Below are 17,383 nucleotides of genomic sequence, written 5' to 3'. Positions count from 1 at the left end.
TTGTTTCTGGGAAAGTTTACGTGACCCAGACTCACAGTTCTTTGGTGATTGTAAGCGTGCTTTCAGTGAAAACGTTGTTTCTGCTCGGTTTTGAACCGAGGACCTTTTGCGTGTTAGGCAAACGTGATAACCACTACACCACAGAAACAACAGAGAATTGAGGGATTAATTAATTCATTCATTAATTCATTAATTCATTTATTTCATGCTCCAATATAAAAAACATTTGCAGTTTCTGTAACTTAGCATTAACTGTTATTAATATGGTAGTCATCTCCCGTCGGGTTTCTGTGGTGTAGTGGCCATCACGTTCGCCTCACACGCATTAGGTCCCCAGTTCGAAACTGGGCAGAAACAGGGCTTTTGGGATTGCAACAAATAACATAACGCATTTGTCGCATGTCAAATTGTGTAAATCTTCTCTTTGTGACTCAACACTGATATCAGAAAGTTCAAAAGTTGGTTGTTTCTTCAAAGTCTCTATCTCCCGATAATTAGCGTGAGTAATTTATTCCAGAAAAATACCTTGTTTCTGGGAAAGTTTACGTGACCCAGACTCACTATTCTTTGGTGATTGAAAGCATGCTTTCAGTGAAAACATTGTTTCTGCTCGGTTTTGAACCGAGGACCTTTTGCGTGTTAGGCAAACGTGATAACCACTACACCACAGAAACAACAGAGAATCGATGGATTAATTAATTCATTCCTTAATTCATTTATTTATTTATTTCATGCTCCAATATAAAAAACATTTGCAGTTTCTGTAACTTAGCATTAACTGTTATTAATATGGTAGTCATCTCCCGTCGGGTTTCTGTGGTGTAGTGGCCATCACGTTCGCCTCACACGCGAAAGGTCCCCAGTTCGAAACTGGGCAGAAACAGGGCTTTTGGGATTGCAACAAAAAACATAACGCATTTGTCGCATGTCAAATTGTGTAAATCTTCTCTTTGTGACTCAACACTGATATCAGAAAGTTCAAAAGTTGGTTGTTTCTTCAAAGTCTCTATCTCCCGATAATTAGCGTGAGTAATTTATTCCAGAAAAATACCTTGTTTCTGGGAAAGTTTACGTGACCCAGACTCACTATTCTTTGGTGATTGAAAGCGTGCTTTCAGTGAAAACATTGTTTCTGCTCGGTTTTGAACCGAAGACCTTTTGCGTGTTAGGCAAACGTGATAACCACTACACCACAGAAACAACAGACAAACGATGGATTAATTAATTCATTCATTAATTCATTAATTTATTTATTTCATGCTCCAATATAAAAAACATTTGCAGTTTCTGTAACTTAGCATTAACTGTTATTAATATGGTAGTCATCTCCCGTCGGGTTTCTGTGGTGTAGTGGCCATCACGTTAGCCTCACACGCGAAAGGTCCCCAGTTCGAAACTGGGCAGAAACAGGGCTTTTGGGATTGCAACAAAAAACATAACGCATTTGTCGCATGTCAAATTGTGTAAATCTTCTCTTTGTGACTCAACACTGATATCAGAAAGTTCAAAAGTTGGTTGTTTCTTCAAAGTCTCTATCTCCCGATAATTAGCGTGAGTAATTTATTCCAGAAAAATACCTTGTTTCTGGGAAAGTTTACGTGACCCAGACTCACAGTTCTTTGGTGATTGTAAGCGTGCTTTCAGTGAAAACGTTGTTTCTGCTCGGTTTTGAACCGAGGACCTTTTGCGTGTTAGGCAAACGTGATAACCACTACACCACAGAAACAACAGAGAATCGAGGGATTAATTAATTCATTCATTAATTCATTAATTCATTTATTTCATGCTCCAATATAAAAAACATTTGCAGTTTCTGTAACTTAGCATTAACTGTTATTAATATGGTAGTCATCTCCCGTCGGGTTTCTGTGGTGTAGTGGCCATCACGTTCGCCTCACACGCATTAGGTCCCCAGTTCGAAACTGGGCAGAAACAGGGCTTTTGGGATTGCAACAAATAACATAACGCATTTGTCGCATGTCAAATTGTGTAAATCTTCTCTTTGTGACTCAACACTGATATCAGAAAGTTCAAAAGTTGGTTGTTTCTTCAAAGTCTCTATCTCCCGATAATTAGCGTGAGTAATTTATTCCAGAAAAATACCTTGTTTCTGGGAAAGTTTACGTGACCCAGACTCACTATTCTTTGGTGATTGAAAGCATGCTTTCAGTGAAAACATTGTTTCTGCTCGGTTTTGAACCGAGGACCTTTTGCGTGTTAGGCAAACGTGATAACCACTACACCACAGAAACAACAGAGAATCGATGGATTAATTAATTCATTCCTTAATTCATTTATTTATTTATTTCATGCTCCAATATAAAAAACATTTGCAGTTTCTGTAACTTAGCATTAACTGTTATTAATATGGTAGTCATCTCCCGTCGGGTTTCTGTGGTGTAGTGGCCATCACGTTCGCCTCACACGCGAAAGGTCCCCAGTTCGAAACTGGGCAGAAACAGGGCTTTTGGGATTGCAACAAAAAACATAACGCATTTGTCGCATGTCAAATTGTGTAAATCTTCTCTTTGTGACTCAACACTGATATCAGAAAGTTCAAAAGTTGGTTGTTTCTTCAAAGTCTCTATCTCCCGATAATTAGCGTGAGTAATTTATTCCAGAAAAATACCTTGTTTCTGGGAAAGTTTACGTGACCCAGACTCACTATTCTTTGGTGATTGAAAGCGTGCTTTCAGTGAAAACATTGTTTCTGCTCGGTTTTGAACCGAAGACCTTTTGCGTGTTAGGCAAACGTGATAACCACTACACCACAGAAACAACAGACAATCGATGGATTAATTAATTCATTCATTAATTCATTAATTTATTTATTTCATGCTCCAATATAAAAAACATTTGCAGTTTCTGTAACTTAGCATTAACTGTTATTAATATGGTAGTCATCTCCCGTCGGGTTTCTGTGGTGTAGTGGCCATCACGTTAGCCTCACACGCGAAAGGTCCCCAGTTCGAAACTGGGCAGAAACAGGGCTTTTGGGATTGCAACAAAAAACATAACGCATTTGTCGCATGTCAAATTGTGTAAATCTTCTCTTTGTGACTCAACACTGATATCAGAAAGTTCAAAAGTTGGTTGTTTCTTCAAAGTCTCTATCTCCCGATAATTAGCGTGAGTAATTTATTCCAGAAAAATACCTTGTTTCTGGGAAAGTTTACGTGACCCAGACTCACTATTCTTTGGTGATTGAAAGCGTGCTTTCAGTGAAAACATTGTTTCTGCTCGGTTTTGAACCGAAGACCTTTTGCGTGTCAGGCAAACGTGATGACCACTACACCACAGAAACAACAGAGAATCTATGGATTAATTAATTCATTCATTAATTTATTTATTTATTTATTTCATGCTCCTATATAAAAAACATTTGCAGTTTCTGTAACTTAGCATTAACTGTTATTAATATGGCAGTCATCTCCCGTCGGGTTTCTGTGGTGTAGTGGCCATCACGTTCGCCTCACACGCGAAAGGTCCCCAGTTCGAAACTGGGCAGAAACAGGGCTTTTGGGATTGCAACAAAAAACATAACGCATTTGTCGCATGTCAAATTGTGTAAATCTTCTCTTTGTGACTCAACACTGATATCAGAAAGTTCAAAAGTTGGTTGTTTCTTCAAAGTCTCTATCTCCCGATAATTAGCGTGAGTAATTTATTCCAGAAAAATACCTTGTTTCTGGGAAAGTTTACGTGACCCAGACTCACAGTTCTTTGGTGATTGTAAGCGTGCTTTCAGTGAAAACGTTGTTTCTGCTCGGTTTTGAACCGAGGACCTTTTGCGTGTTAGGCAAACGTGATAACCACTACACCACAGAAACAACAGAGAATCGAGGGATTAATTAATTCATTCATTAATTCATTAATTCATTTATTTCATGCTCCAATATAAAAAACATTTGCAGTTTCTGTAACTTAGCATTAACTGTTATTAATATGGTAGTCATCTCCCGTCGGGTTTCTGTGGTGTAGTGGCCATCACGTTCGCCTCACACGCATTAGGTCCCCAGTTCGAAACTGGGCAGAAACAGGGCTTTTGGGATTGCAACAAATAACATAACGCATTTGTCGCATGTCAAATTGTGTAAATCTTCTCTTTGTGACTCAACACTGATATCAGAAAGTTCAAAAGTTGGTTGTTTCTTCAAAGTCTCTATCTCCCGATAATTAGCGTGAGTAATTTATTCCAGAAAAATACCTTGTTTCTAGGAAAGTTTACGTGACCCAGACTCACTATTCTTTGGTGATTGAAAGCATGCTTTCAGTGAAAACATTGTTTCTGCTCGGTTTTGAACCGAGGACCTTTTGCGTGTTAGGCAAACGTGATAACCACTACACCACAGAAACAACAGAGAATCGATGGATTAATTAATTCATTCCTTAATTCATTTATTTATTTATTTCATGCTCCAATATAAAAAACATTTGCAGTTTCTGTAACTTAGCATTAACTGTTATTAATATGGTAGTCATCTCCCGTCGGGTTTCTGTGGTGTAGTGGCCATCACGTTCGCCTCACACGCGAAAGGTCCCCAGTTCGAAACTGGGCAGAAACAGGGCTTTTGGGATTGCAACAAAAAACATAACGCATTTGTCGCATGTCAAATTGTGTAAATCTTCTCTTTGTGACTCAACACTGATATCAGAAAGTTCAAAAGTTGGTTGTTTCTTCAAAGTCTCTATCTCCCGATAATTAGCGTGAGTAATTTATTCCAGAAAAATACCTTGTTTCTGGGAAAGTTTACGTGACCCAGACTCACTATTCTTTGGTGATTGAAAGCGTGCTTTCAGTGAAAACATTGTTTCTGCTCGGTTTTGAACCGAAGACCTTTTGCGTGTTAGGCAAACGTGATAACCACTACACCACAGAAACAACAGACAATCGATGGATTAATTAATTCATTCATTAATTCATTAATTTATTTATTTCATGCTCCAATATAAAAAACATTTGCAGTTTCTGTAACTTAGCATTAACTGTTATTAATATGGTAGTCATCTCCCGTCGGGTTTCTGTGGTGTAGTGGCCATCACGTTAGCCTCACACGCGAAAGGTCCCCAGTTCGAAACTGGGCAGAAACAGGGCTTTTGGGATTGCAACAAAAAACATAACGCATTTGTCGCATGTCAAATTGTGTAAATCTTCTCTTTGTGACTCAACACTGATATCAGAAAGTTCAAAAGTTGGTTGTTTCTTCAAAGTCTCTATCTCCCGATAATTAGCGTGAGTAATTTATTCCAGAAAAATACCTTGTTTCTGGGAAAGTTTACGTGACCCAGACTCACAGTTCTTTGGTGATTGTAAGCGTGCTTTCAGTGAAAACGTTGTTTCTGCTCGGTTTTGAACCGAGGACCTTTTGCGTGTTAGGCAAACGTGATAACCACTACACCACAGAAACAACAGAGAATCGAGGGATTAATTAATTCATTCATTAATTCATTAATTCATTTATTTCATGCTCCAATATAAAAAACATTTGCAGTTTCTGTAACTTAGCATTAACTGTTATTAATATGGTAGTCATCTCCCGTCGGGTTTCTGTGGTGTAGTGGCCATCACGTTCGCCTCACACGCATTAGGTCCCCAGTTCGAAACTGGGCAGAAACAGGGCTTTTGGGATTGCAACAAATAACATAACGCATTTGTCGCATGTCAAATTGTGTAAATCTTCTCTTTGTGACTCAACACTGATATCAGAAAGTTCAAAAGTTGGTTGTTTCTTCAAAGTCTCTATCTCCCGATAATTAGCGTGAGTAATTTATTCCAGAAAAATACCTTGTTTCTGGGAAAGTTTACGTGACCCAGACTCACTATTCTTTGGTGATTGAAAGCATGCTTTCAGTGAAAACATTGTTTCTGCTCGGTTTTGAACCGAGGACCTTTTGCGTGTTAGGCAAACGTGATAACCACTACACCACAGAAACAACAGAGAATCGATGGATTAATTAATTCATTCCTTAATTCATTTATTTATTTATTTCATGCTCCAATATAAAAAACATTTGCAGTTTCTGTAACTTAGCATTAACTGTTATTAATATGGTAGTCATCTCCCGTCGGGTTTCTGTGGTGTAGTGGCCATCACGTTCGCCTCACACGCGAAAGGTCCCCAGTTCGAAACTGGGCAGAAACAGGGCTTTTGGGATTGCAACAAAAAACATAACGCATTTGTCGCATGTCAAATTGTGTAAATCTTCTCTTTGTGACTCAACACTGATATCAGAAAGTTCAAAAGTTGGTTGTTTCTTCAAAGTCTCTATCTCCCGATAATTAGCGTGAGTAATTTATTCCAGAAAAATACCTTGTTTCTGGGAAAGTTTACGTGACCCAGACTCACTATTCTTTGGTGATTGAAAGCGTGCTTTCAGTGAAAACATTGTTTCTGCTCGGTTTTGAACCGAAGACCTTTTGCGTGTCAGGCAAACGTGATGACCACTACACCACAGAAACAACAGAGAATCGATGGATTAATTAATTCATTCATTAATTTATTTATTTATTTATTTCATGCTCCTATATAAAAAACATTTGCAGTTTCTGTAACTTAGCATTAACTGTTATTAGTATGGCAGTCATCTCCCGTCGGGTTTCTGTGGTGTAGTGGCCATCACGTTCGCCTCACACGCGAAAGGTCCCCAGTTCGAAACTGGGCAGAAACAGGGCTTTTGGGATTGCAACAAAAAACATAACGCATTTGTCGCATGTCAAATTGTGTAAATCTTCTCTTTGTGACTCAACACTGATATCAGAAAGTTCAAAAGTTGGTTGTTTCTTCAAAGTCTCTATCTCCCGATAATTAGCGTGAGTAATTTATTCCAGAAAAATACCTTGTTTCTGGGAAAGTTTACGTGACCCAGACTCACAGTTCTTTGGTGATTGTAAGCGTGCTTTCAGTGAAAACGTTGTTTCTGCTCGGTTTTGAACCGAGGACCTTTTGCGTGTTAGGCAAACGTGATAACCACTACACCACAGAAACAACAGAGAATCGAGGGATTAATTAATTCATTCATTAATTCATTAATTCATTTATTTCATGCTCCAATATAAAAAACATTTGCAGTTTCTGTAACTTAGCATTAACTGTTATTAATATGGTAGTCATCTCCCGTCGGGTTTCTGTGGTGTAGTGGCCATCACGTTCGCCTCACACGCATTAGGTCCCCAGTTCGAAACTGGGCAGAAACAGGGCTTTTGGGATTGCAACAAATAACATAACGCATTTGTCGCATGTCAAATTGTGTAAATCTTCTCTTTGTGACTCAACACTGATATCAGAAAGTTCAAAAGTTGGTTGTTTCTTCAAAGTCTCTATCTCCCGATAATTAGCGTGAGTAATTTATTCCAGAAAAATACCTTGTTTCTGGGAAAGTTTACGTGACCCAGACTCACTATTCTTTGGTGATTGAAAGCATGCTTTCAGTGAAAACATTGTTTCTGCTCGGTTTTGAACCGAGGACCTTTTGCGTGTTAGGCAAACGTGATAACCACTACACCACAGAAACAACAGAGAATCGATGGATTAATTAATTCATTCCTTAATTCATTTATTTATTTATTTCATGCTCCAATATAAAAAACATTTGCAGTTTCTGTAACTTAGCATTAACTGTTATTAATATGGTAGTCATCTCCCGTCGGGTTTCTGTGGTGTAGTGGCCATCACGTTCGCCTCACACGCGAAAGGTCCCCAGTTCGAAACTGGGCAGAAACAGGGCTTTTGGGATTGCAACAAAAAACATAACGCATTTGTCGCATGTCAAATTGTGTAAATCTTCTCTTTGTGACTCAACACTGATATCAGAAAGTTCAAAAGTTGGTTGTTTCTTCAAAGTCTCTATCTCCCGATAATTAGCGTGAGTAATTTATTCCAGAAAAATACCTTGTTTCTGGGAAAGTTTACGTGACCCAGACTCACTATTCTTTGGTGATTGAAAGCGTGCTTTCAGTGAAAACATTGTTTCTGCTCGGTTTTGAACCGAAGACCTTTTGCGTGTTAGGCAAACGTGATAACCACTACACCACAGAAACAACAGAGAATCGATGGATTAATTAATTCATTCATTAATTCATTAATTTATTTATTTCATGCTCCAATATAAAAAACATTTGCAGTTTCTGTAACTTAGCATTAACTGTTATTAATATGGTAGTCATCTCCCGTCGGGTTTCTGTGGTGTAGTGGCCATCACGTTAGCCTCACACGCGAAAGGTCCCCAGTTCGAAACTGGGCAGAAACAGGGCTTTTGGGATTGCAACAAAAAACATAACGCATTTGTCGCATGTCAAATTGTGTAAATCTTCTCTTTGTGACTCAACACTGATATCAGAAAGTTCAAAAGTTGGTTGTTTCTTCAAAGTCTCTATCTCCCGATAATTAGCGTGAGTAATTTATTCCAGAAAAATACCTTGTTTCTGGGAAAGTTTACGTGACCCAGACTCACTATTCTTTGGTGATTGAAAGCGTGCTTTCAGTGAAAACATTGTTTCTGCTCGGTTTTGAACCGAAGACCTTTTGCGTGTTAGGCAAACGTGATAACCACTACACCACAGAAACAACAGAGAATCGATGGATTAATTAATTCATTCATTAATTCATTAATTTATTTATTTCATGCTCCAATATAAAAAACATTTGCAGTTTCTGTAACTTAGCATTAACTGTTATTAATATGGTAGTCATCTCCCGTCGGGTTTCTGTGGTGTAGTGGCCATCACGTTAGCCTCACACGCGAGAGGTCCCCAGTTCGAAACTGGGCAGAAACAGGGCTTTTGGGATTGCAACAAAAAACATAACGCATTTGTCGCATGTCAAATTGTGTAAATCTTCTCTTTGTGACTCAACACTGATATCAGAAAGTTCAAAAGTTGGTTGTTTCTTCAAAGTCTCTATCTCCCGATAATTAGCGTGAGTAATTTATTCCAGAAAAATACCTTGTTTCTGGGAAAGTTTACGTGACCCAGACTCACTATTCTTTGGTGATTGAAAGCGTGCTTTCAGTGAAAACATTGTTTCTGCTCGGTTTTGAACCGAGGACCTTTTGCGTGTTAGGCAAACGTGATAACCACTACACCACAGAAACAACAGAGAATCGATGGATTAATTAATTCATTCCTTAATTCATTTATTTATTTATTTCATGCTCCAATATAAAAAACATTTGCAGTTTCTGTAACTTAGCATTAACTGTTATTAATATGGCAGTCATCTCCCTTCGGGTTTCTGTGGTGTAGTGGCTATCACGTTCGCCTCACACGCGAAAGGTCCCCAGTTCGAAACTGGGCAGAAACAGGGCTTTTGGGATTGCAACAAAAAACAACGCATTTGTCGCATGTCAAATTGTGTAAATCTTCTCTTTGTGACTCAACACTGATATCAGAAAGTTCAAAAGTTGGTTGTTTCTTCAAAGTCTCTATCTCCCGATAATTAGCGTGAGTAATTTATTCCAGAAAAATACCTTGTTTCTGGGAAAGTTTACGTGACCCAGACTCACTATTCTTTGGTGATTGAAAGCGTGCTTTCAGTGAAAACATTGTTTCTGCTCGGTTTTGAACCGAAGACCTTTTGCGTGTTAGGCAAACGTGATAACCACTACACCACAGAAACAACAGAGAATCGATGGATTAATTAATTCATTCATTAATTCATTAATTTATTTATTTCATGCTCCAATATAAAAAACATTTGCAGTTTCTGTAACTTAGCATTAACTGTTATTAATATGGTAGTCATCTCCCGTCGGGTTTCTGTGGTGTAGTGGCCATCACGTTAGCCTCACACGCGAGAGGTCCCCAGTTCGAAACTGGGCAGAAACAGGGCTTTTGGGATTGCAACAAAAAACATAACGCATTTGTCGCATGTCAAATTGTGTAAATCTTCTCTTTGTGACTCAACACTGATATCAGAAAGTTCAAAAGTTGGTTGTTTCTTCAAAGTCTCTATCTCCCGATAATTAGCGTGAGTAATTTATTCCAGAAAAATACCTTGTTTCTGGGAAAGTTTACGTGACCCAGACTCACTATTCTTTGGTGATTGAAAGCGTGCTTTCAGTGAAAACATTGTTTCTGCTCGGTTTTGAACCGAGGACCTTTTGCGTGTTAGGCAAACGTGATAACCACTACACCACAGAAACAACAGAGAATCGATGGATTAATTAATTCATTCCTTAATTCATTTATTTATTTATTTCATGCTCCAATATAAAAAACATTTGCAGTTTCTGTAACTTAGCATTAACTGTTATTAATATGGCAGTCATCTCCCTTCGGGTTTCTGTGGTGTAGTGGCTATCACGTTCGCCTCACACGCGAAAGGTCCCCAGTTCGAAACTGGGCAGAAACAGGGCTTTTGGGATTGCAACAAAAAACAACGCATTTGTCGCATGTCAAATTGTGTAAATCTTCTCTTTGTGACTCAACACTGATATCAGAAAGTTCAAAAGTTGGTTGTTTCTTCAAAGTCTCTATCTCCCGATAATTAGCGTGAGTAATTTATTCCAGAAAAATACCTTGTTTCTGGGAAAGTTTACGTGACCCGGCTCACAATTCTTTGGTTATTGTAAGTGTGCTTTCAGTGAAAACGTTGTTTCTGCTCGGTTTCGAACCGAAGACCTTTTGCGTGTCAGGCAAACGTGATGACCACTACACCACAGAAACAACAGAGAATCTATGGATTAATTAATTCATTCATTAATTCATTTATTTATTTATTTCATGCTCCAATATAAAAAACATTTGCAGTTTCTGTAACTTAGCATTAACTGTTATTAATATGGCAGTCATCTCCCTTCGGGTTTCTGTGGTGTAGTGGCTATCACGTTCGCCTCACACGCGAAAGGTCCCCAGTTCGAAACTGGGCAGAAACAGGGCTTTTGGGATTGCAACAAAAAACAACGCATTTGTCGCATGTCAAATTGTGTAAATCTTCTCTTTGTGACTCAACACTGATATCAGAAAGTTCAAAAGTTGGTTGTTTCTTCAAAGTCTCTATCTCCCGATAATTAGCGTGAGTAATTTATTCCAGAAAAATACCTTGTTTCTGGGAAAGTTTACGTGACCCGGCTCACAATTCTTTGGTTATTGTAAGTGTGCTTTCAGTGAAAACGTTGTTTCTGCTCGGTTTCGAACCGAAGACCTTTTGCGTGTCAGGCAAACGTGATGACCACTACACCACAGAAACAACAGAGAATCTATGGATTAATTAATTCATTCATTAATTTATTTATTTATTTATTTCATGCTCCTATATAAAAAACATTTGCAGTTTCTGTAACTTAGCATTAACTGTTATTAATATGGCAGTCATCTCCCGTCGGGTTTCTGTGGTGTAGTGGCCATCACGTTCGCCTCACACGCGAAAGGTCCCCAGTTCGAAACTGGGCAGAAACAGGGCTTTTGGGATTGCAACAAAAAACATAACGCATTTGTCGCATGTCAAATTGTGTAAATCTTCTCTTTGTGACTCAACACTGATATCAGAAAGTTCAAAAGTTGGTTGTTTCTTCAAAGTCTCTATCTCCCGATAATTAGCGTGAGTAATTTATTCCAGAAAAATACCTTGTTTCTGGGAAAGTTTACGTGACCCAGACTCACAGTTCTTTGGTGATTGTAAGCGTGCTTTCAGTGAAAACGTTGTTTCTGCTCGGTTTTGAACCGAGGACCTTTTGCGTGTTAGGCAAACGTGATAACCACTACACCACAGAAACAACAGAGAATCGAGGGATTAATTAATTCATTCATTAATTCATTAATTCATTTATTTCATGCTCCAATATAAAAAACATTTGCAGTTTCTGTAACTTAGCATTAACTGTTATTAATATGGTAGTCATCTCCCGTCGGGTTTCTGTGGTGTAGTGGCCATCACGTTCGCCTCACACGCATTAGGTCCCCAGTTCGAAACTGGGCAGAAACAGGGCTTTTGGGATTGCAACAAATAACATAACGCATTTGTCGCATGTCAAATTGTGTAAATCTTCTCTTTGTGACTCAACACTGATATCAGAAAGTTCAAAAGTTGGTTGTTTCTTCAAAGTCTCTATCTCCCGATAATTAGCGTGAGTAATTTATTCCAGAAAAATACCTTGTTTCTGGGAAAGTTTACGTGACCCAGACTCACTATTCTTTGGTGATTGAAAGCATGCTTTCAGTGAAAACATTGTTTCTGCTCGGTTTTGAACCGAGGACCTTTTGCGTGTTAGGCAAACGTGATAACCACTACACCACAGAAACAACAGAGAATCGATGGATTAATTAATTCATTCCTTAATTCATTTATTTATTTATTTCATGCTCCAATATAAAAAACATTTGCAGTTTCTGTAACTTAGCATTAACTGTTATTAATATGGTAGTCATCTCCCGTCGGGTTTCTGTGGTGTAGTGGCCATCACGTTCGCCTCACACGCGAAAGGTCCCCAGTTCGAAACTGGGCAGAAACAGGGCTTTTGGGATTGCAACAAAAAACATAACGCATTTGTCGCATGTCAAATTGTGTAAATCTTCTCTTTGTGACTCAACACTGATATCAGAAAGTTCAAAAGTTGGTTGTTTCTTCAAAGTCTCTATCTCCCGATAATTAGCGTGAGTAATTTATTCCAGAAAAATACCTTGTTTCTGGGAAAGTTTACGTGACCCAGACTCACTATTCTTTGGTGATTGAAAGCGTGCTTTCAGTGAAAACATTGTTTCTGCTCGGTTTTGAACCGAAGACCTTTTGCGTGTTAGGCAAACGTGATAACCACTACACCACAGAAACAACAGAGAATCGATGGATTAATTAATTCATTCATTAATTCATTAATTTATTTATTTCATGCTCCAATATAAAAAACATTTGCAGTTTCTGTAACTTAGCATTAACTGTTATTAATATGGTAGTCATCTCCCGTCGGGTTTCTGTGGTGTAGTGGCCATCACGTTAGCCTCACACGCGAAAGGTCCCCAGTTCGAAACTGGGCAGAAACAGGGCTTTTGGGATTGCAACAAAAAACATAACGCATTTGTCGCATGTCAAATTGTGTAAATCTTCTCTTTGTGACTCAACACTGATATCAGAAAGTTCAAAAGTTGGTTGTTTCTTCAAAGTCTCTATCTCCCGATAATTAGCGTGAGTAATTTATTCCAGAAAAATACCTTGTTTCTGGGAAAGTTTACGTGACCCAGACTCACTATTCTTTGGTGATTGAAAGCGTGCTTTCAGTGAAAACATTGTTTCTGCTCGGTTTTGAACCGAAGACCTTTTGCGTGTTAGGCAAACGTGATAACCACTACACCACAGAAACAACAGAGAATCGATGGATTAATTAATTCATTCATTAATTCATTAATTTATTTATTTCATGCTCCAATATAAAAAACATTTGCAGTTTCTGTAACTTAGCATTAACTGTTATTAATATGGTAGTCATCTCCCGTCGGGTTTCTGTGGTGTAGTGGCCATCACGTTCGCCTCACACGCATTAGGTCCCCAGTTCGAAACTGGGCAGAAACAGGGCTTTTGGGATTGCAACAAAAAACATAACGCATTTGTCGCATGTCAAATTGTGTAAATCTTCTCTTTGTGACTCAACACTGATATCAGAAAGTTCAAAAGTTGGTTGTTTCTTCAAAGTCTCTATCTCCCGATAATTAGCGTGAGTAATTTATTCCAGAAAAATACCTTGTTTCTGGGAAAGTTTACGTGACCCAGACTCACTATTCTTTGGTGATTGAAAGCGTGCTTTCAGTGAAAACATTGTTTCTGCTCGGTTTTGAACCGAGGACCTTTTGCGTGTTAGGCAAACGTGATAACCACTACACCACAGAAACAACAGAGAATCGATGGATTAATTAATTCATTCCTTAATTCATTTATTTATTTATTTCATGCTCCAATATAAAAAACATTTGCAGTTTCTGTAACTTAGCATTAACTGTTATTAATATGGCAGTCATCTCCCTTCGGGTTTCTGTGGTGTAGTGGCTATCACGTTCGCCTCACACGCGAAAGGTCCCCAGTTCGAAACTGGGCAGAAACAGGGCTTTTGGGATTGCAACAAAAAACAACGCATTTGTCGCATGTCAAATTGTGTAAATCTTCTCTTTGTGACTCAACACTGATATCAGAAAGTTCAAAAGTTGGTTGTTTCTTCAAAGTCTCTATCTCCCGATAATTAGCGTGAGTAATTTATTCCAGAAAAATACCTTGTTTCTGGGAAAGTTTACGTGACCCGGCTCACAATTCTTTGGTTATTGTAAGTGTGCTTTCAGTGAAAACGTTGTTTCTGCTCGGTTTCGAACCGAAGACCTTTTGCGTGTCAGGCAAACGTGATGACCACTACACCACAGAAACAACAGAGAATCTATGGATTAATTAATTCATTCATTAATTCATTTATTTATTTATTTCATGCTCCTATATAAAAAACATTTGCAGTTTCTGTAACTTAGCATTAACTGTTATTAATATGGCAGTCATCTCCCGTCGGGTTTCTGTGGTGTAGTGGCCATCACGTTCGCCTCACACGCGAAAGGTCCCCAGTTCGAAACTGGGCAGAAACAGGGCTTTTGGGATTGCAACAAAAAACATAACGCATTTGTCGCATGTCAAATTGTGTAAATCTTCTCTTTGTGACTCAACACTGATATCAGAAAGTTCAAAAGTTGGTTGTTTCTTCAAAGTCTCTATCTCCCGATAATTAGCGTGAGTAATTTATTCCAGAAAAATACCTTGTTTCTGGGAAAGTTTACGTGACCCAGACTCACTATTCTTTGGTGATTGAAAGCGTGCTTTCAGTGAAAACATTGTTTCTGCTCGGTTTTGAACCGAAGACCTTTTGCGTGTTAGGCAAACGTGATAACCACTACACCACAGAAACAACAGAGAATCGATGGATTAATTAATTCATTCATTAATTCATTAATTTATTTATTTCATGCTCCAATATAAAAAACATTTGCAGTTTCTGTAACTTAGCATTAACTGTTATTAATATGGTAGTCATCTCCCGTCGGGTTTCTGTGGTGTAGTGGCCATCACGTTAGCCTCACACGCGAAAGGTCCCCAGTTCGAAACTGGGCAGAAACAGGGCTTTTGGGATTGCAACAAAAAACATAACGCATTTGTCGCATGTCAAATTGTGTAAATCTTCTCTTTGTGACTCAACACTGATATCAGAAAGTTCAAAAGTTGGTTGTTTCTTCAAAGTCTCTATCTCCCGATAATTAGCGTGAGTAATTTATTCCAGAAAAATACCTTGTTTCTGGGAAAGTTTACGTGACCCAGACTCACTATTCTTTGGTGATTGAAAGCGTGCTTTCAGTGAAAACATTGTTTCTGCTCGGTTTTGAACCGAAGACCTTTTGCGTGTTAGGCAAACGTGATAACCACTACACCACAGAAACAACAGAGAATCGATGGATTAATTAATTCATTCATTAATTCATTAATTTATTTATTTCATGCTCCAATATAAAAAACATTTGCAGTTTCTGTAACTTAGCATTAACTGTTATTAATATGGTAGTCATCTCCCGTCGGGTTTCTGTGGTGTAGTGGCCATCACGTTAGCCTCACACGCGAAAGGTCCCCAGTTCGAAACTGGGCAGAAACAGGGCTTTTGGGATTGCAACAAAAAACATAACGCATTTGTCGCATGTCAAATTGTGTAAATCTTCTCTTTGTGACTCAACACTGATATCAGAAAGTTCAAAAGTTGGTTGTTTCTTCAAAGTCTCTATCTCCCGATAATTAGCGTGAGTAATTTATTCCAGAAAAATACCTTGTTTCTGGGAAAGTTTACGTGACCCAGACTCACTATTCTTTGGTGATTGAAAGCGTGCTTTCAGTGAAAACATTGTTTCTGCTCGGTTTTGAACCGAGGACCTTTTGCGTGTTAGGCAAACGTGATAACCACTACACCACAGAAACAACAGAGAATCGATGGATTAATTAATTCATTCCTTAATTCATTTATTTATTTATTTCATGCTCCAATATAAAAAACATTTGCAGTTTCTGTAACTTAGCATTAACTGTTATTAATATGGCAGTCATCTCCCTTCAGGTTTCTGTGGTGTAGTGGCTATCACGTTCGCCTCACACGCGAAAGGTCCCCAGTTCGAAACTGGGCAGAAACAGGGCTTTTGGGATTGCAACAAAAAACAACGCATTTGTCGCATGTCAAATTGTGTAAATCTTCTCTTTGTGACTCAACACTGATATCAGAAAGTTCAAAAGTTGGTTGTTTCTTCAAAGTCTCTATCTCCCGATAATTAGCGTGAGTAATTTATTCCAGAAAAATACCTTGTTTCTGGGAAAGTTTACGTGACCCAGACTCACTATTCTTTGGTGATTGAAAGCGTGCTTTCAGTGAAAACATTGTTTCTGCTCGGTTTTGAACCGAGGACCTTTTGCGTGTTAGGCAAACGTGATAACCACTACACCACAGAAACAACAGAGAATCGATGGATTAATTAATTCATTCCTTAATTCATTTATTTATTTATTTCATGCTCCAATATAAAAAACATTTGCAGTTTCTGTAACTTAGCATTAACTGTTATTAATATGGCAGTCATCTCCCTTCAGGTTTCTGTGGTGTAGTGGCTATCACGTTCGCCTCACACGCGAAAGGTCCCCAGTTCGAAACTGGGCAGAAACCGGGCTTTTGGGATTGCAACAAAAAACAACGCATTTGTCGCATGTCAAATTGTGTAAATCTTCTCTTTGTGACTCAACACTGATATCAGAAAGTTCAAAAGTTGGTTGTTTCTTCAAAGTCTCTATCTCCCGATAATTAGCGTGAGTAATTTATTCCAGAAAAATACCTTGTTTCTGGGAAAGTTTACGTGACCCGGCTCACAATTCTTTGGTTATTGTAAGTGTGCTTTCAGTGAAAACGTTGTTTCTGCTCGGTTTCGAACCGAAGACCTTTTGCGTGTCAGGCAAACGTGATGACCACTACACCACAGAAACAACAGAGAATCTATGGATTAATTAATTCATTCATTAATTCATTTATTTATTTATTTCATGCTCCTATATAAAAAACATTTGCAGTTTCTGTAACTTAGCATTAACTGTTATTAATATGGCAGTCATCTCCCGTCGGGTTTCTGTGGTGTAGTGGCCATCACGTTCGCCTCACACGCGAAAGGTCCCCAGTTCGAAACTGGGCAGAAACAGGGCTTTTGGGATTGCAACAAAAAACATAACGCATTTGTCGCATGTCAAATTGTGTAAATCTTCTCTTTGTGACTCAACACTGATATCAGAAAGTTCACAAGTTGGTTGTTTCTTCAAAGTCTCTATCTCCCGATAATTAGCGTGAGTAATTTATTCCAGAAAAATACCTTGTTTCTGGGAAAGTTTACGTGACCCAGACTCACAGTTCT

At 38.5% G+C, this 17,383-nt stretch overlaps 23 non-coding genes across 23 annotated transcripts; all 23 read right to left on the bottom strand.

Moving 5' to 3' along the window:
- Positions 1 to 75: 75 nt before the first annotated feature.
- On the bottom strand, positions 76 to 148 carry trnav-aac (transfer RNA valine (anticodon AAC)). Its single transcript has one exon. It is a non-coding gene; the product is annotated as a tRNA-Val (tRNA).
- A 453-nt stretch (positions 149 to 601) lies between these two features.
- On the bottom strand, positions 602 to 674 carry trnav-aac (transfer RNA valine (anticodon AAC)). The gene has a single exon. It is a non-coding gene; the product is annotated as a tRNA-Val (tRNA).
- A 979-nt stretch (positions 675 to 1,653) lies between these two features.
- Positions 1,654 to 1,726, bottom strand: trnav-aac (transfer RNA valine (anticodon AAC)). Its single transcript has one exon. It is a non-coding gene; the product is annotated as a tRNA-Val (tRNA).
- Positions 1,727 to 2,179: 453 nt separating this feature from the next.
- trnav-aac (transfer RNA valine (anticodon AAC)) lies at positions 2,180 to 2,252 on the bottom strand. Its single transcript has one exon. It is a non-coding gene; the product is annotated as a tRNA-Val (tRNA).
- Positions 2,253 to 3,231: 979 nt separating this feature from the next.
- trnav-gac (transfer RNA valine (anticodon GAC)) lies at positions 3,232 to 3,304 on the bottom strand. Its single transcript has one exon. It is a non-coding gene; the product is annotated as a tRNA-Val (tRNA).
- Positions 3,305 to 3,757: 453 nt separating this feature from the next.
- trnav-aac (transfer RNA valine (anticodon AAC)) lies at positions 3,758 to 3,830 on the bottom strand. Its single transcript has one exon. It is a non-coding gene; the product is annotated as a tRNA-Val (tRNA).
- Positions 3,831 to 4,283: 453 nt separating this feature from the next.
- On the bottom strand, positions 4,284 to 4,356 carry trnav-aac (transfer RNA valine (anticodon AAC)). Its single transcript has one exon. It is a non-coding gene; the product is annotated as a tRNA-Val (tRNA).
- A 979-nt stretch (positions 4,357 to 5,335) lies between these two features.
- trnav-aac (transfer RNA valine (anticodon AAC)) lies at positions 5,336 to 5,408 on the bottom strand. The gene has a single exon. It is a non-coding gene; the product is annotated as a tRNA-Val (tRNA).
- A 453-nt stretch (positions 5,409 to 5,861) lies between these two features.
- Positions 5,862 to 5,934, bottom strand: trnav-aac (transfer RNA valine (anticodon AAC)). Its single transcript has one exon. It is a non-coding gene; the product is annotated as a tRNA-Val (tRNA).
- A 453-nt stretch (positions 5,935 to 6,387) lies between these two features.
- On the bottom strand, positions 6,388 to 6,460 carry trnav-gac (transfer RNA valine (anticodon GAC)). The gene has a single exon. It is a non-coding gene; the product is annotated as a tRNA-Val (tRNA).
- A 453-nt stretch (positions 6,461 to 6,913) lies between these two features.
- Positions 6,914 to 6,986, bottom strand: trnav-aac (transfer RNA valine (anticodon AAC)). Its single transcript has one exon. It is a non-coding gene; the product is annotated as a tRNA-Val (tRNA).
- Positions 6,987 to 7,439: 453 nt separating this feature from the next.
- Positions 7,440 to 7,512, bottom strand: trnav-aac (transfer RNA valine (anticodon AAC)). Its single transcript has one exon. It is a non-coding gene; the product is annotated as a tRNA-Val (tRNA).
- Positions 7,513 to 9,017: 1,505 nt separating this feature from the next.
- On the bottom strand, positions 9,018 to 9,090 carry trnav-aac (transfer RNA valine (anticodon AAC)). Its single transcript has one exon. It is a non-coding gene; the product is annotated as a tRNA-Val (tRNA).
- Positions 9,091 to 10,067: 977 nt separating this feature from the next.
- On the bottom strand, positions 10,068 to 10,140 carry trnav-aac (transfer RNA valine (anticodon AAC)). The gene has a single exon. It is a non-coding gene; the product is annotated as a tRNA-Val (tRNA).
- A 450-nt stretch (positions 10,141 to 10,590) lies between these two features.
- Positions 10,591 to 10,663, bottom strand: trnav-gac (transfer RNA valine (anticodon GAC)). The gene has a single exon. It is a non-coding gene; the product is annotated as a tRNA-Val (tRNA).
- Positions 10,664 to 11,113: 450 nt separating this feature from the next.
- Positions 11,114 to 11,186, bottom strand: trnav-gac (transfer RNA valine (anticodon GAC)). The gene has a single exon. It is a non-coding gene; the product is annotated as a tRNA-Val (tRNA).
- Positions 11,187 to 11,639: 453 nt separating this feature from the next.
- trnav-aac (transfer RNA valine (anticodon AAC)) lies at positions 11,640 to 11,712 on the bottom strand. Its single transcript has one exon. It is a non-coding gene; the product is annotated as a tRNA-Val (tRNA).
- A 453-nt stretch (positions 11,713 to 12,165) lies between these two features.
- trnav-aac (transfer RNA valine (anticodon AAC)) lies at positions 12,166 to 12,238 on the bottom strand. Its single transcript has one exon. It is a non-coding gene; the product is annotated as a tRNA-Val (tRNA).
- Positions 12,239 to 13,743: 1,505 nt separating this feature from the next.
- trnav-aac (transfer RNA valine (anticodon AAC)) lies at positions 13,744 to 13,816 on the bottom strand. Its single transcript has one exon. It is a non-coding gene; the product is annotated as a tRNA-Val (tRNA).
- Positions 13,817 to 14,266: 450 nt separating this feature from the next.
- trnav-gac (transfer RNA valine (anticodon GAC)) lies at positions 14,267 to 14,339 on the bottom strand. Its single transcript has one exon. It is a non-coding gene; the product is annotated as a tRNA-Val (tRNA).
- A 1,505-nt stretch (positions 14,340 to 15,844) lies between these two features.
- On the bottom strand, positions 15,845 to 15,917 carry trnav-aac (transfer RNA valine (anticodon AAC)). The gene has a single exon. It is a non-coding gene; the product is annotated as a tRNA-Val (tRNA).
- Positions 15,918 to 16,368: 451 nt separating this feature from the next.
- Positions 16,369 to 16,441, bottom strand: trnav-aac (transfer RNA valine (anticodon AAC)). Its single transcript has one exon. It is a non-coding gene; the product is annotated as a tRNA-Val (tRNA).
- A 450-nt stretch (positions 16,442 to 16,891) lies between these two features.
- Positions 16,892 to 16,964, bottom strand: trnav-gac (transfer RNA valine (anticodon GAC)). The gene has a single exon. It is a non-coding gene; the product is annotated as a tRNA-Val (tRNA).
- Between the last annotated feature and the right edge of the window lie 419 nt (positions 16,965 to 17,383).

The sequence above is a fragment of the Conger conger genome, chromosome 12, assembly GCF_963514075.1.
Source record: "Conger conger chromosome 12, fConCon1.1, whole genome shotgun sequence".
In the NCBI taxonomy this organism is placed as follows: Eukaryota; Metazoa; Chordata; class Actinopteri; order Anguilliformes; family Congridae; genus Conger; species Conger conger.
Note: the sequence above shows the minus strand (reverse complement) of the source record. Positions and strands in the feature narration are given on the sequence as shown.